This window comes from Leopardus geoffroyi, chromosome A2, assembly GCF_018350155.1.
Source record: "Leopardus geoffroyi isolate Oge1 chromosome A2, O.geoffroyi_Oge1_pat1.0, whole genome shotgun sequence".
NCBI classification, from domain to species: Eukaryota; Metazoa; Chordata; class Mammalia; order Carnivora; family Felidae; genus Leopardus; species Leopardus geoffroyi.
This window is the reverse complement of record NC_059331.1, coordinates 78,561,607-78,578,085: the sequence shown is the minus strand read 5'-3', so window position 1 is coordinate 78,578,085 and position 16,479 is coordinate 78,561,607. Positions and strand designations below refer to the sequence as shown.

The 16,479-nt window shown below is 38.8% G+C and overlaps 1 long non-coding RNA gene across 2 annotated transcripts in view; it reads right to left on the bottom strand.

The window, feature by feature from the left end:
• Window positions 1-4,569, bottom strand: part of LOC123606317 — a 241,392-nt gene extending 236,823 nt beyond the window's left edge. For both annotated transcript variants that reach the window (XR_006716226.1, XR_006716227.1), the window contains exon 1: window positions 4,412-4,569. This is a non-coding gene — a long non-coding RNA (uncharacterized LOC123606317). The remainder of the gene's footprint in view (window positions 1-4,411) is intronic.
• Window positions 4,570-16,479: the final 11,910 nt, after the last annotated feature.

Sequence of the window (16,479 nt, the reverse complement as noted above, 5' to 3'; positions counted from 1 at the left end):
AAAACTGCTTATGTTGTATCAACAAATAATATAAAGCATTTAGTCAAAGCTATATATTGTAATATTTCCTAATTAATGCCATGCTTTCAGGGGCTCCTGGGGGGCTCAGTTGGTTAAGTGTCCAGCTCTTAATTTCGGTTCAGGTCACGATCGCATGGTTTGTGAGGTTGAGCCCCACATTGGGCTCTGCACTGACACCATAGTGCCTGCTTGGGATTCTCTCTCTCCCTCTCTGCTCCTCCTCTACTCACGTTCTCTCTCTCTCTCTCTCTCTCTCTCTCTCTCTCTCTCTCTCTCTCTCTAAGTAAATAAACTTTAAAATAAATAAATAACACCATGCTTCCATAATCATGTCATTCTTGCCTTCCCTGTTCCCCTCCCCTGTTTATCGCTCCTTGTGGCACTGCTCTATTTTGACTTTCATTATCAGTCTCCCTCCCCTAGGATTTAAGCTCCATGAAACAAGGATGTTTGGTCTCTTTTGTTCGCTGTTCCACTTTCACCTCCAACAGCACCTGGCACACCACAGGTATCAGTAAATATTTACCCAATGAGTGGATGAGCCACACAGCAAGGGCTCGTAAATATTTTCTGTAAGTTCAGATAATAAACACTTTAGGTTTTGCAGGCCAAGAAGCACAATCAAGAATATTATTGAGGTCCGTGTGTGACAACTATTCAAAATGTAAAAACCATCCTAAGCTCACAGTATTGTGAAAAGAGGCTGCAGGCGGGGTCTGCGCTGAATGCGCTAGTTTGTCAGCTCCTGAACTGGAGGTAATCCACAAAAATGAAAAATGCCCTTCAACTATCTTGAATCTCACACATTTCTGGCACCTTTTGGGAACTCAGCCAATCCCACGCCTGTGGAAGCGACATGAGTTACCAATTGTGTCTTTATAGAGTAAGAGCTAGCACTCATTCTGGTCTAAATCTTATGATAATTTAGGGTAGGACCAGCTCACACCAGTGTTTATTACTAACGGCCTGTTCTGTGCAATGCACTATGCCAAGACCTAGTGGTATACTTAATGTTTAAAATCCAGCAGCAGAATTTATTCTTAATGCTTTGACAAAAGTAGGCAATCGGATTCGGTTTACTCAGGCACCTGAATGAATTCCATATTAAAATTGACATACGGGGTACATGTTAAAAAAAAATGAGTCAGAGTCAGCCTGATTCTACAATAGTGTTGGGCTAAATCATATTCTGTCATATTTTTCACTTGCCAGGATGTTTTTAAGGTTTATCCATGTTTCTATATATACATTAATCTCCTTGCTTTTAACTACGACTTAATATTCTCAGGATATATCCTCCACGTTTTACTCATCTTGTTGTGCAATGGTGGCCCCTGTGTGGCAACTACTCCCCTGTGACCAAAACCACACTGTAATGAACACCATCTCCTTGGGGACCTGGGTGAGGTTCTATCATGATGTGTTCCTAAGTAGGTGCCCTTTTCATTAAACTTAAATCTTGAATTTTGAAATAGTCGAATTTTGTGCTTTTATTTTTTATTTTTTTTTAATGTTTATTTTGAGAGAGAGACAGAGTGCGGGCGGGAGAGGGACAGAGAGGGAGACACAGAATCCAAAGCAGGCTGCAGGCTCCAGGCTCTGAGCTGTCAGCACAGAGCCTGACGCAGGGCTCAAATTCACACACCGTGAGATCATGACCTGAGCCTAAGTCAGACGCTTAACTGACTGAGCCACCCAGGCACCGGGTTCTTTTAGGTTTTTTAAGAAAAACATCTCCCTTATTCAGAGGACTTAAAGTTTCTATTACGTTGTTTTTGTCCTTTATCATTTTCCTCTTTTATATTTATGTCTTTAATCCACTGAAGATTATTTCTGTACTTGATGTGAGACCCCATACTGTCTCCACTATTTTAGTAAGTGTCTACTATTCTATGCCAAGTTTGTATATATTAATATTTATGTGTAATATATGCATATTATAGTGTTTTAGGAGGGAATGGAAGAGAAGGCGAGGGACCTGATAAGGTTTCCAAAATATATAAGGAAGAACAAAGGTCTACAAAGGCAATGCCATGGAAGAAAAACTTACAAGGTTTTACAAAGTCTGCGTGAAAAAAAAAAAAAGTGGTACTTGCAAATAGACTAAAGTAACAAGAGCAGAGAACAAAATCGAACATCTCGATATCTATATATTTCAGCTTTCTACTTTGTTACCCCCAGAAAACCTCTACTGGAATTTTGACTGAAATTTCAATGAAATTATATATTTGGGAGTCAATTGATATCTCTAAAATGTTGAGTTGTTTCACTCATGAAACACAAAGAATCCTTTTATCCTTGTTTTATTCGTTCGGATGCAATCCCAGAACTAGTCTATGAATCAGGGTTCAGTTAAGAAAATGAAAACCACAGGAGACACTTCAAGTAGGTGGGGATTTCATTTAGGAAATTAGAAACCTACACAATTTTTGGAAGGGTAGGAAACATGAAGATCAGGCAAAAACTTCAACTGGCTTTCAGGAAATCCAGAGGAGCAAGAATGTAAGGAATTGCAGGAATCCCTGGAGTAGAAGGGAAGCTATTGTCATCTCAGCCACCTGCCGCCCCCAAAGCCTCAGGTAGTTTACCCAGAAGCCTGACAACTTCAGGCCTGCCAACAGTCCCCACTTCTGTCCACTGCCATTACCGGGGGAATTTTGGCTTTTCCTCTTATTTCCCCTTCCAAATGTCAAATTCTTCTGACTGGCAAAATCTAAACCAGAACTCTCCTGGCAAGAGATAGGGATGGTACTAAGTTGACAAACAACAACCCGGCACAAAAGAAAAAGTGCTTAAGAAATGTGATTTGTGACAAGTTAACATTTAGAATGTACAATATCAAAATTATTTTAAGTATGATTCAAAGGAAGCACATTTTAACTGATTCAGTGATATCGCATATCATTTCACTTGGAAGCAATACAAAGATAACATTTGCAGACTTTTAAAATACAGTGGATTTTTCGCAAGGAGTTACTATCTCTGCAAAGATCACATACGCGATGTGATACAGTGATCCTGCACTGTTCAGCCCTTGCTGTACCTTAATTAAACTGTGTCTAGTTAGAACTCCACAGTTGAAGGGACATGAAGAATTTGATGACTGCTCAGGCAGTAGCAATAAAAATGATTCATAGTCCTAAAGTATAAGTAGGATTGTTATCCAGCACAGGGGTCTTCAAACTCTTCTGATAACACATCCTAATCAATAAAGATGCCTTGGTACACACAAACACAGAAATTAAAAGAATGAAATAGAATTAGACAGGTTCTGACATTTTCTTCAAGCATCCCAATGGATCGTTTTAGGAGGCCCTGGAAGTTCACACACTCCATTGGAGAAAACACTGACTTGTCTGCTCTGTGGGTATTTTCTCTGTATCCCCCATCAAACTGCTCAAAGCCAGAAACTGCAAACATGTTGCCCATTACATACAGCACAACACCTGGAGACCCAGTCAATATTTAAATTAAAAGTCAGGTTCACATGAATGACATCATAGCTGCCAGGAGAGGGCAGATGTGAGTAGGGCATAAGGAAATCCCTACCCAGAGATCCATAACATGGAAGAGGACAACAGCTGGAGCAAAGTGGGGTGCAGGTTCTAGAAAGAACATTGAAGAGAGCCAAAGAGCTATGAATGGAAAGAGAAATGAAGTCTAAGAAACATCCAGTTACAACCAGGACACAGAAAGCAACTGCCAAAGGCACAGTAAGAAAAATCTTGGGGATTTAGGCATGTGTGGCTCATCTCAGGGATGGAAAAAGGAGAGAGGAGGAGACAGGGAGAGAGGGAGGGAGAGAGACAGACGGATAGAGAGAGAATGAGTGAGCCAGCAAGGGAGCTCTAGTCCTGAAGCCAAAAGGCTCAAAGCCAGAATCAGAGAGAGCTTCAGTGTCTATCCAATCAAATTTCAGGAGCTGGGCAGGCACTGTCAGAGCTTCTAGGACTCAGAAGTTTATAAGGCAATTATCATGAAAATATGCCTGGGAGTGAGACTTTTGAGACAACAAACCATTATTCTCAGTCTTGTGATTTTTGATCTTGAAGATTCTTTTATCCTTTCCAACCTAGGGAGGCACATGAGGCTCTGGCACACTGTTTGAAGTGTTACAGCTCAAAATACAAGTAGTTCTAGTGCATTGCCTGGCCGAGAGCACTCATTCACAGAAGGTGTTTTGAACACTGATTTATCCTAGATGAAGGGCACTCTATAGAAGGACACCACCTATAAAGGACACCATAGGAATGAGACCCCTCCCCCCCTTCCTCACCCCATGTTACACAATGTGCAGGCTTGGTGCCCTCCTGGGACAAAGTGCTGTTCCAGGCCCCAGGGACACAGAATTGAATGAAAAAGAAAAAGGCCCTGCCCTCATAAGACTTACCTTCTAGTAGGACAATAACCAGGGAGCCAACGAATAGATATTAAGTTCCAGACAGTGATAGTCCAATGAGGAGAACAAAGCAGGAGATGCAAGAGAATGTGCTGATGGAGAAGGCTGACTCTTCTACAGAGTGGCGAGAGACTTGAATAATGTGAGCAACCCCCGTGAATCTCTGAAAAAAAAGCATTCCAGGGAGAGTGACTAATGAGTGCAAAATTCTTAAGGAAGAGCTGCTCTTGGTGTGTCTGAGGACACAGCAGAAAGGTCAGTGTGGTTGCAGAGGATTAAGCAAAGGGACTAGTGTTGAGGAAGTAAGGTTGGAAAGATAAGAAGAGCTAGACCTTGAAGGGCCTTGAAGGTCATGGTGAAAAGTTGAAATTTTCATCTTAGTGTGGGTGGGGAGGTGGCGGGGGTTGGGGGGGGGCAATCACTGGCTGTAGGAGCCTGAGACAGGAAGTCATGGTGTGCTGAAGCCAAAGAACTGACTCAAATTTCTAGCAATTTTGTGAACCTCTTGTTAAACACAACCATTATGTAAAAATCAAATGGTATATACTCACAATTAAATAAATTATATTGAAAGCAAAGCTCATAAATAATGAAAAGTCATTGCTTCCTAACTATTTTACTCCATTTAACCATTATCTATGACATTGAAGGGATGTGTATCTTTTTACCTGTAGTGGGGAAATACAGGTGCCACTGTGCCTCTCTTCCCAACTTCACGTTCAGTGGGACTCATGTAGGTAGCTTAAAACTGGCCACAGTGGGAGTATTTATACTGCAGAACAACAAAGGCTACAGAGCAGGGCTTCTCCAGCCTCCAGAGGTGGCTGTTAAACATTCACCAGTACACCAGTGACCGCAGAAAAATGACAGAGACCTAGGAGGTGATGGTGGCAGAGCAGGTGGCAGTGGTAGAGTTCCACATGACCCTCAGGTGGAGTCAACAGAACTTGCTGATGTACCAGATGTGGAAGGTGAAGAAAAGAGAGGCATAAATAAGCTAAGACTTTGAATGTGAATTTGGATATGGGTTTCTGAATGTGAGAACAAGATAGAAACCAACTGCTATTGTAATATACTAATTATACAGGTTCTTGAGAAATTCTCCAGGGCTTTCCATCAAGGCTTTTAAGGATAGGTATCCTTTCCACAACAATAATCACACACTTGATATAGGTGGAAACTGAATTTGGTATCTGCATGGTCAGGCTTGGCCTTTATTTTCCTTGTATTTAGCATAGGCCCTGGAACATAGAATGTGGTCAGTGTCCGAGGCAGTCACACCCATAGAATAGGATGGACTCCTATGTACTTGGGAATTTACAAGAAAAGCCTTAGTGATTTCATCTGAATCTAGGTATTATTAACTTGAAAGCCAAAGCTGAAAAGAACTGAGTCACTTAATGAAACATGGGCTTCTGTATTTCTATGTACCTGCTGGGCTATTTTCATTGGTACTAAAGACTGTGCTTTTAGGGAGATTATATCATATGGCAAAAACACTTTGTTTTTAAAGAAAATTAGACCAAGATTTGTTTGTGAATTAGCATTTCCATTTTAGTGCCTCATTTGGTGAGAATGGGAACAGCAGATTTATTAATGTAAAATGTAAAAGTTTAACTTTACATGTCCGCTAGCTGCCTTCTACGACCATCCTTTGTAGTTGATGGTCTCATCTATCACACATAGTAGAATCTCAAAATATATTTGATAAGTTGATGTCTCATCCATCTGCAGTTTTATTTTACTGCATCACTTGGCTTATTTTCTTGAAAGCACTTATCACATTTTTAATCAGCTTCATTACTTACTGGCTTACTTATATTTTAGGGTGTTTTTTTATTCATTTAAGTAATCTCTACACCCAACGTGGGGCTTGACCTCATGACCCCAATATCAAGAGTTACATGCTCCTCTGACTGAGCCAGCCAGTTGCCCCAAGTGGCTCCCTCATTTGATTTTCAACTGTATAAGCACAGAGACCTTGTCTGTATCAAGCACTGCTGTAGTTATAGCACCTATACAGTGATTAGCACATAGAAGAATCTCAATGTATATTTAATAAATGAAAAAATTATTTAAGTGATGAGCATAGAAAGGCACAAGAGTCCTGAAAGATGTAAAAGGCATTTAACTATTTCGTGATTAGCAAAACTTCCACACTATATCAAATAAGCAGCTACTCTGCTGAGGTCTAGTAAACAGAGCTACGTGAATGAAACACATAAACCTCTCCTATTTGACATGCTGAAGAACATCTTGTTTGAGAGGTAGGGGACAGGGTACCTCTACAATTTTGGAAAGTGTTATTATTTGTTGCAAACAGAATCCACTTGAGTTAGTTTTGCAAAAAGCAAATTTCTTAACAGATATTAGATAGCTTGGTATAGTAGAGCTAGAGAATCAGGCTTGGATCCAAGGACAGCTCCCTAAAACTTAGTGTTCCCTGTGGCCAAACACAAAGCAAGCGGTATGCACTGATGACACCGTGCGCTGCATGCTGGATGCTCAGCAGTTACTGCACCCCTAGAATAGAACACAGGTGCAACTACTACCTCCAAAGCATGGATTCTAGGTGGTGACTGATCCTTTACATCATTCCCTTCTATAGCAAAGTCTTATTTGAGTACACCTGGTGTCAGAATCTATGTCCACATGTAGATCTCAGGTAGAAAAGGCAGAGATTCTTCCTTGGAGAAGAAGGCGGACTCCTAACGTGGAAATTGCCAAAATAGGAATGACAGGCAAATCACTTGAGACAAAAACATGACACATGCCAAATTACATCCACTCTTTCTTCCATATTCAAACTTCCAGAGTACAACTACACTACCACCATAAACAACAAAATGGGCAAGTCAACATAACCCAACTCTCCATTGTACAAACAAAAGCACATTATCCTCGCCTCAAAAACGATCACCTCTTATTATCTTATTATCCTCGCCTCTTATCAATTACTGCATCTGCTTCAAGTCCAGGATCTTGGGGTGACAGAACTTTCTCCTCTAATCTGTCATGACTTTGTCTGTAAATTCTGAATCCAGTAAGCTAACCTATAAATTTAACCAATACATTCTATATAATAAAGAAAAGAATAGGAGAGGGAGAAAATGGACAATTATTTTAAAAATATATGATAAGGAAGAAAATATGAGTAGGCATCATTATCCACACTTTTGAGTTTGTGCACATATCCATGATTGATCTTTATGCCTTCTACCCTCAGTATTCATTCCATGTTCATTGTACTCAGTAAGCACATCAGGTGGTTGGGGTTCCTCTCTTAGTAGACTGAATCACACCATCCTTCCTAAAGGACTGAGCTCTGGATAGTCCTGCCTATGTTAAAATGCTATCATCTTCTCATAACTTTCATTGCAAGATACCCTGTACCAAAGGGTACCATAGGAGATTCAACATAACATTCCCTGCCCCCACTGTGTATCCAGAAAATAGTTTTCTTTCATAATCAAGAGCAATTATTCTAGCCAGTTCCAGTTTATTTTTTGCCTGCTTATCCAATGGCATCTGCCTGCTTATCCAAAACATCTGGGCAGCTGTCTTAGCTCCAATTCAGTGGAGCTATTGTTGGATGTCCTGATGGAAGCATTCCTTCCTTGGGTACTCAGACCTCTAAACCAACAGAGGCCTGTATCATGGGGCTTGGAAGTAAATACTCTGTGAGTAATCATGAAATGTGCCATTTTCACCTCTATCCTTGATTGCCCACCACATGCCTTGTCTAGGGGAGGAACTGTTTTGAGTATTATAGAAAGGTAGAAGAGGCTCTTGTCTAATTTGTTTTTGTAAAGTCTTACCAACAGCTTATTGTTTATAAAGCCACTGTAAATGTTCAAATATCATTCATTATCAAAGCTAAATTCTTTCCCTCATGCATTCGTGTCTCCTTTGGGATTTTTCAATAAACAGCCCTCGACACTTCCCAGTCATCATATTTCATTGATATCATAATTATGAAATCAACACAGGATGAATCCATGGAAATAATCAAAGAATCCTATAATCCTTATAGAAATCAGGTATCCAAGCAAAGAAATGGCAAGGGGACATTAGAACTTTTATTTCTACCATTTCAGAATATTGGCCTGTATTAGTCAGCTTATCCTAGTTGGTAACAGACAGTCCCCCAATCTCAAAGGTTTATAACAAAAAATAATTATTTCTTAGTCACATTACATACTAGCTTCAGTTTGGCTGTGTCTCTGCTTCACATCTCAATCAAGTATCAGGTAAGAACAACAGAACTGACACATCTTAGGACATCCAATTCAGATGGCAGAGAGAAAAAAGAAGTGAGAAATAGCAGAATCTCATAAAGGATCTTAATATTTTGCTCAAAACAAACAACAACAAAAAAGGCACAAGTCAGTTTCATTTACATTGGCCAAAGTAAATCAGATGGCCTGATGTCGGGTGGCAGCATCTTGAAGTCCGTGGTGGTGGAGAAGTGTTTCTCTAACATATAATTGGGAACAGTACAAGGTCCCCTAACACTAGTATTTACTCAATTCAAGACAGAGTAATGCAATTTAAACTACACTATCTTTTTAAAAGATGTTTTATAGTTTTAACTTGATTGGATTAAAACAGATTTAAAAGATTAAATATTTTCTTGGGGCTGTTTAACTTCTTCATATTTTTCTTCCATAAAAGGCAGCAATCAGTGAGCTGTTTTATCATTTTTTTTTTTTTTTTTACTGGTATTAGAATTTCAGTACAAAAGTGCTCTCCAGAGCATCAAGATGTTGACTTTTCAGTCTCCATTAATACACCATAAAGAACCCTAAGATTTAGGCCAGAGTATTATTGCCATTTATGTTCAGAGAGGTTAAATAAATCTGAAGTCATGGTCACATTCAACAGTGTATGCTGGGTTCAAATGAAAGATTCAGATATTTAACGCACAACTCTTCCCATTTCATAGTGATAAATTCTTGTTATTTCCTTCTTACTGTGTGAGTTAAGAACTTCTATGATTTCTCTGTACCTTTGGTGATTTTGAACCTCCTCTGGGATTTACTTAAGGAAAAGCCTATGTCCTTAATTATGTCACTATGAATGCTGCCATGGTATATTCGGCTTCGTGCTAGTGATTACATGTTTGACCACAAGCTTGGGAGAGAAAGACCCAATATAATGCTTGAACCAGCTGCTGCTAGAGACACCAAAATATGTTATATTGTTTCTATCAGAAATTTTGATATATTTCATTTATTTGCTGTTCTGAATTGATCAAAAAATACTCTAAAATTCTGTAACAGATCTTTATATGTGGAACGTGTGTGAATGGGATGATTAGCATGGAAAATGCTCAAAGAAATCAAATTGTTCTTCAGTTATCACTACGATTATCTTCCTGTAAAGGATACACATTACAAGGGATTTTTTTCTTTTAAATTTCAGCAGGCAGTTGATAATTTACCTTAACCATATTGCATAAAGCACATTGGGGAATTGTTGCATGAAGGCACTGACTGGAAGCTGCATCTGGAATTAATTTTTATATTTTAAAGTACTCTAAAGGGATATACTTTATAGGCTTTACTGCTCAACATAATCCACCAAAGGAACTTTTTTTTCTGCATGAGGAATGGCCAGGAATCCTCATTTAACATACATGGTGAATTTATAAAATTTAATGGAAAAACATTAGCAGTAGATGTCTTGTCATTAGGGCTTAAAGTAGCCTATGAAACCCCAGGTTTTTTTGTTTTGCTTTTAAGGAAACTTGGGAAAGGGTGATGAAGAACTTGAAAAAACCATCCTAAATGCTATCTGGAAAATACATACATGGGAATAACCTGGAAAGGTAGAGAGGTAAGAAAAGTAAAAAGGAAAGATTTGCCTACCAACTATTAAAATACACTATAAAGTTGTAGAAATTAAAAACTAGTAAGGAAACAGATCAATGGATCAGAATGGAGTACCAAAATAATCCCATTGATATTGGTATATTAGAATTTAGTATATGAGAAAGATGCATTTCAAATCTGTGGGGAATACATGGTCCACTTACTAAATAATATTTTGACAACTTATTAGTATTCTAGGAGAAAACATTTGGATTTCTGTATCACTTTTGAACCACAAAAATTCCATACAGATCAAGGATTTCAATATTAAAATACAGCATTGAAAATAAAACGTACTAATCATAAGTTAATTTTTTTTGAGAGAGAGAGAGAGTGCAAGCAGAGGAGAGGCAGAAAGAGAAGGAGAGAGAGAATCCCAAGCTGCCAGTACAGAGCTTGATGCAGGGCTCAAACTCATGAACCATGAGATCATGACCTGAGCCAAAACCAAGAGTTGGACACTTTACCAACTGAGCCACCCAGGCACCCCGAGTTAATATTCTCATAATGTCCTTTGACTTTTCTGTATTTGACATTAAAATATAGATTTTATCAGCAAAAGGACTATATTTACTTCAATACCCATTTTATCCCTAATACCTAGCACAGTATCAAGCACACCCGGAGAATAGTTCTCAAATAAATGAAATTACTGTTTACCACTTAGGATTATTGGACACTAATGTTTTTCTTTTCTTTTTTTTAGTTAATATAGAGTGCAATAGTGGTTTCAGAAGTAGAATCCAGTCATTCATCACTTCTGTACAATACCCAGTACTCATCACAACAAATACCCTCCTTAATGCCCATCACCCATCTAGCCCATCTCCCACTTACCTCCCTCCATCAAGGCTCAGTTTTTTCCATCATTAGGAGTCTCTTGTGGTTTGTTTCCCTTTGCTTCCCCCTCCCTTCCCATATGTTCATCTGTTTTGTTTCTTAAATTCCACATAGGAATGAAATCATATAATACTTGTCTTTCTTTGATTACTCATTTTGCTTAGCATAATACATTCTAGTTCCATCCATGTCATTGAAAATGGCAAGATTTCATTTTTTTGATGGCTGAGTAATATTCCTGTGTGTGTGTGTGTGTGTGTGTGTGTGTGTGTGTGTGTGTACCACATCTTCTTTGTCCATTCAGCAGTCAATGGACATTTGGGCTCTCTCCATAGTTTAGCTATTATTGATAATGCTGCTATAAACATTGGGGTAAATATACCCCTTTGAATCTGTATTTTTTTATCCTTTCGGTAAAGGATTCTTTGTATCCTTTTATATACCTAATAGGGCAATTGCTAGATCATGCCATAGTTCTATTTTTAGTTTTTTGAGAAACCTCCATACTGTTCTCCAGGGTGGCTGCACCAGTTTCCATTCTCACCAGCAGTGCAAGAGGGTTCCCTTTTCTCTGCATCCTCACCAACACCTGTTGTTTCTTGTGTTAATTTAGCTATTCTGATAGGTGTCAAGTGGTATCTCATCATGGTTTTAATTTTAATTTCCCTGATGATGAGTGATGCTGAACATCTTTTCATGTGTATGTTAGCCATCTGTATGTCTTCTTCAGAAAAGTGTCTATTCATGTCTTCTGCCCATTTCTCACCCAGGTTGTTTGTTTTTGGAGTGTTGAGTCTGATAAATTCTTTATAGATTTTGGATACCTCTTTTTCAGATATGTTGTTTGCAAATATGTTCCCCCATTATACAGGCTGCCTTTTAGTTTTATTGACTGCCTTCTTCACTGTGCAGAAGCTTTTTATCTTGATAAGTCCCAATTGTTCATGTTTGCTTTCATTTCCCTTGCCTTCAGTAATGTGTCTAATAAGAAGTTGCTCTGGCCAAGGTCAAGGATGCCCATTCTCACGATTACTATGTAATATAGTACTGGAAGTCTTAGCCTCAGCAATCATACAACAAAAAGAAATAAAGGACATACAAATTAGCAAGAAAGATGTCAAATTTTCACTATTTGCAGATGACATGATACCCTATGTAGAAAACCTGAAAGACTCCACCAAAAAATTGCTAGAACTAATACATGAATTCAGCAAAGTCGCAGGATATGAAATCAATGTAGAGAAATCTGTTGCATTTCTATACACCAATGATAAAACAGTAGAAAAAGAAATCAAGTTCAATCCCATTTACAACTGCACAAAAACCAGTAAGATACCTAGGAATAAACCTAACCAAGGAGGTAAAAGATCTGCACTCTGAAAACTATACAACACTTATGAAAGAAATTGAAGAAGACACAAAGAAATGGAAAAGCATTCCATGCTCATGGATTGGAAGAAGAAACATTGTTAAAATGTCTATACTACCCAAAGGAATCTACACATCTAATGCAATCTCTATCAAAATACCACAGTATTCTAGACAGAGTAGAACAAGCATTCCTAAAATTTGTATGGAACCACAAAAAAAAAAAAAAAAAAAAAAGCTAAATAGCCAAAACAATCCTGAAAATGAAAAACAAAACTGGAAGCATCATGATTCCAGATTTCAAACTATACTACAAAACTGTAGTCATCAAGACACTATGGTACTGGCACAAAAACAGACACATAGATCAATGCAACAGAATAGAAAACCTAAAGAAGGACCCACGGCTATATGGTCAACTAATCTTCAACAAAGCGGGAAAGAATATCCAATGGAAAAAAGACAGTCTCCTCAGCAAATTGTGTTGGGAAAACTGGATGGCGACATGCAGAAGAATGAAACTGGACCACTTTCTTACACCATACACAAACATAAATGCAAAATGGATGAAAGACTTAAATGTGAGACAGGAAGCCATCAAAATCCTAGAGGAGAATACAGGCAGCAACTACTGCTTCTTATAGTGGGACTGCATATCCATTAGTCCTGTTTGAGACAGTTATGGCAAGGAAGGAATCTAAGGGCAGGCTCTCATCATTTGTAGGTAAAAGATCAATGAAAAACTCTAAGTATGTTCTGAGGTAGATTGTTGGGGCAAATAAGAATTGGGTAGGTTTCGGGGAGCCTGGGTGGCTCAGTCAGTTAAGCGTCTGATTCTTGACTTCAGCTCAGGTCATCAACACAGGGTTCATCAGTTCGAGCCCCCCACTGGGCTCTGCACTGTCAGTGTGGAGTCTGCTTGGGATCCTCTCTCTTCCTCTCCCTCAGTCCCTCCCCTGCTCACTCTCCCCTGCTCCAAATAAATAAATAAATAAATAAATAAATAAATACTAAAAAAAAAAAAAAAGAATTGGGTAGGTTTCTTATTACCCAGCCAGTTACTCTGCAAGCTTCAACAAGAGTCAGTTCTGCTGAATTACTGAAGTGCTGACACACTGAGAATTTGCATTTTCTACCGCCATCAGATTAATGGACAGTTTATAAAGCAAACCAGAATAGATGCTGATTGATCTACATCTGAGCATTGTTCTCTTGTTTTAACCACAAACATCAGTCTTTGCAAGGTAGTATGATCTAAAGTTCCTACCACTTTTCATGTCCAAGAAGAGCTATATGTATGTCTTAGAAGACCTACAACAAGAATTTCCAATATGGCATTCTCTTGTTGATGATCAACCACCATGGAGTTCATTCAATATGGTAGAGCAGAACATATTGTTATTACTGTTGTTATTATTGACTAAAGTTCCTAAAGACTAATCATAATGACAAATGGAGAAAGCAACAGTTCCTTTCACACCATTACTGCTAAAACAGAGTCATCCAGTGTTTTAACACTGTTATTTGTAGTGGGTAGAGCATAAGCATACCCAGTTCCAAACCCTGATTTAGATGCACACTAGGGCCACCAGAGGGTCTTTTTTGTTTTTTTTTTCCTATTTGAGAGAGTCAGTTGAAAACTTGTCCCTCCTGGCTTGTTCACTGCTAACTAAGGACACCAGGAACCATAGACACTATAAGATCACCTCCCAGTTTGGTCCCCATCCACTTGTGCATAGCCATTGTCCCTTGATGCCAGTCTCAGGGAGAGAAGAGCAATGTTAAGAGTTGTGAACATAAAATGATAAACTCTCTCAAACCCATCAAGAAAAAAAAAAAAAACAAAACCAGATAATCTAAAGGATTCATACAGGAAACCAAGTTAATATAATTAACCAGAGTGAAGGGTTGAACTGGAGTTGGTAGAAAAGAGAGTTAAGAACATAAGCACAAGCTGATGGCTGAGTAGTCCAAGGCCTAGATCCTTCCATTAGACCTGGAATCAAGTGTAAGAACAAGTAAATCTAAGTCCTTATACTGGAAGACACAAAGGAGGAAATTAGGAGACATAGACATGGAAACTGAAAGGACATTATTGGTGGGCACTTGGGTGGCTCAGTCGGTTGAGCTTCTGACTTTGGCTCAAGTCATGATCTTATGGTTCATGAGTTCAAACTCTGCATTGGGCTTGCTGCTGTCCACGTGGAACAAGTATCTGATCCTCTGTCCCCTTCTTTCTCTCTGCCCTCCCCTGCTCATGCTCTCTCTTAAAAAATAAACATTAAAAATAATTAAAATGACAATATTGGAAAGAACTATCAATCAAATAAGGCACTTGGATTGGTTAAGAGTGTTATGCCCATGCTAATTTTTTCATTTTGGTATTTGTACCAAGTTTATGTACAACAAATATTAGGGGACACTAGATGAAGGGTATATAGAACTTTACTATTTTACTTTACAGCTTTTCTAAAAGTCTAAAATTATTTCAAAATTAAAAGTTAAAAATTTTTTCTTCAAACACCTTCAAATCATATTAGTGACACATCGTGAACACCATGGGGTCTTTAAAGCCAGACAAATTTGGCTTTGAGTTCAGGCTCTGTCACTTTCTGGCTCCATGAGTTCAACAAGCCATTTGTCTTTCTGAGTCTCAGTTCCCTCATCCACCAAATGGGGAAAATAATCCCCATTCTGTAGAATTGCTATGAGAATTAGGGATAATGTATATTAACTATGGAGCACAGTGGCCTTTACAGAATTTTTGGTGCTCAGGAAGTGTTAAATTGTTGGTTCTTAATAAATGTCTTTGAATGGCTCCCTAATTCTCCTCAAATTAAGTTCCTATTCCTGAATATGACTTTCTAGCCCCTTCACAGCAAGTCCCAAACTGTCCAAGCCCTGACATCCCAAGGCACCCATGGCCCAGCCATCCTAGCCAACTGCTCATACCTCAACATACCCTGTGTTCATTCCTTTATATACTCATGTCATCCCCTCTGGATGCATTATTTTCCCCCCAAAGGGCTGAAAGTATAAAATAAGCAAATGTGGTCAGCCAATGACCTGGGTTTGAGTCCAGCTTGGTCAAGGATTTAGTGACCTTCAACAAATCCTTACCTTCCTTGTCTCTCTGTCAAAATTGAAGCCTCCATAAAGTAGGATACCAATAATAATACCTTAAAGCACAGGGAGGAATTAATGGATCTTGAGAAAGTACCTTGTAAAATGCAACCTGAACCTAAACACCTAGAGGTTCTCAACCTGAGCTGCCTATGAAAATAACCAAAGGCGTTTTTTGGTGTCACCCTGACAGTCTTTTTAAAAAAAAAATTAATGCCAGCCCCCGGCTAGCTCAGTCGGTAGAGCATGAGACTCTTAAAAAAAAATTTAAGCTGCCTGGAGGATTCTAAAGTGAAATCAAACCATGGTGACCTACTGATCTTAATTTAGTGCTTCTTGAAGTGTGTTTTGGACCAGCACCATCAACATCCCTTAGTAAATTGTTAGATCTGCCAATTTTCAAGTCCCACCCCAGACCTACTGAATCAGAATTTCTGTGGGTGGATCCCAGTAGCCCATGTTTCAGCATGTCCCCAGATGATTCTGAGGTACAGCTAAAGGATGTAAGTGTAAGGTTCATGTGTGCCTTAAACATTTCTCTTCACTGCCTGAAAAAATATGACTTACACTTCATGGCCCACCCTAAATGTTACTTCCTCTGCAAGCGTTTTCTACTCTTCCAGTTCGGAACTTTTATCAAACCTCGAGGAGCCTGTCTTACTGTGGGACTATTTCTCTTAAAATGCTTATCATAGTGTTACTTCTTGTGTTTATATCACAGCCTTTCCTAAAACCTTGGGAGCTATTTAGGGTAGAGTCCATATTTATATCCTATTCCACAAAGAGTAGGTCATAACCCACTATGTGTGAAAGCTGCTTAACAAATGTTGAATTGAAAAGATCTCTTTAAATCTC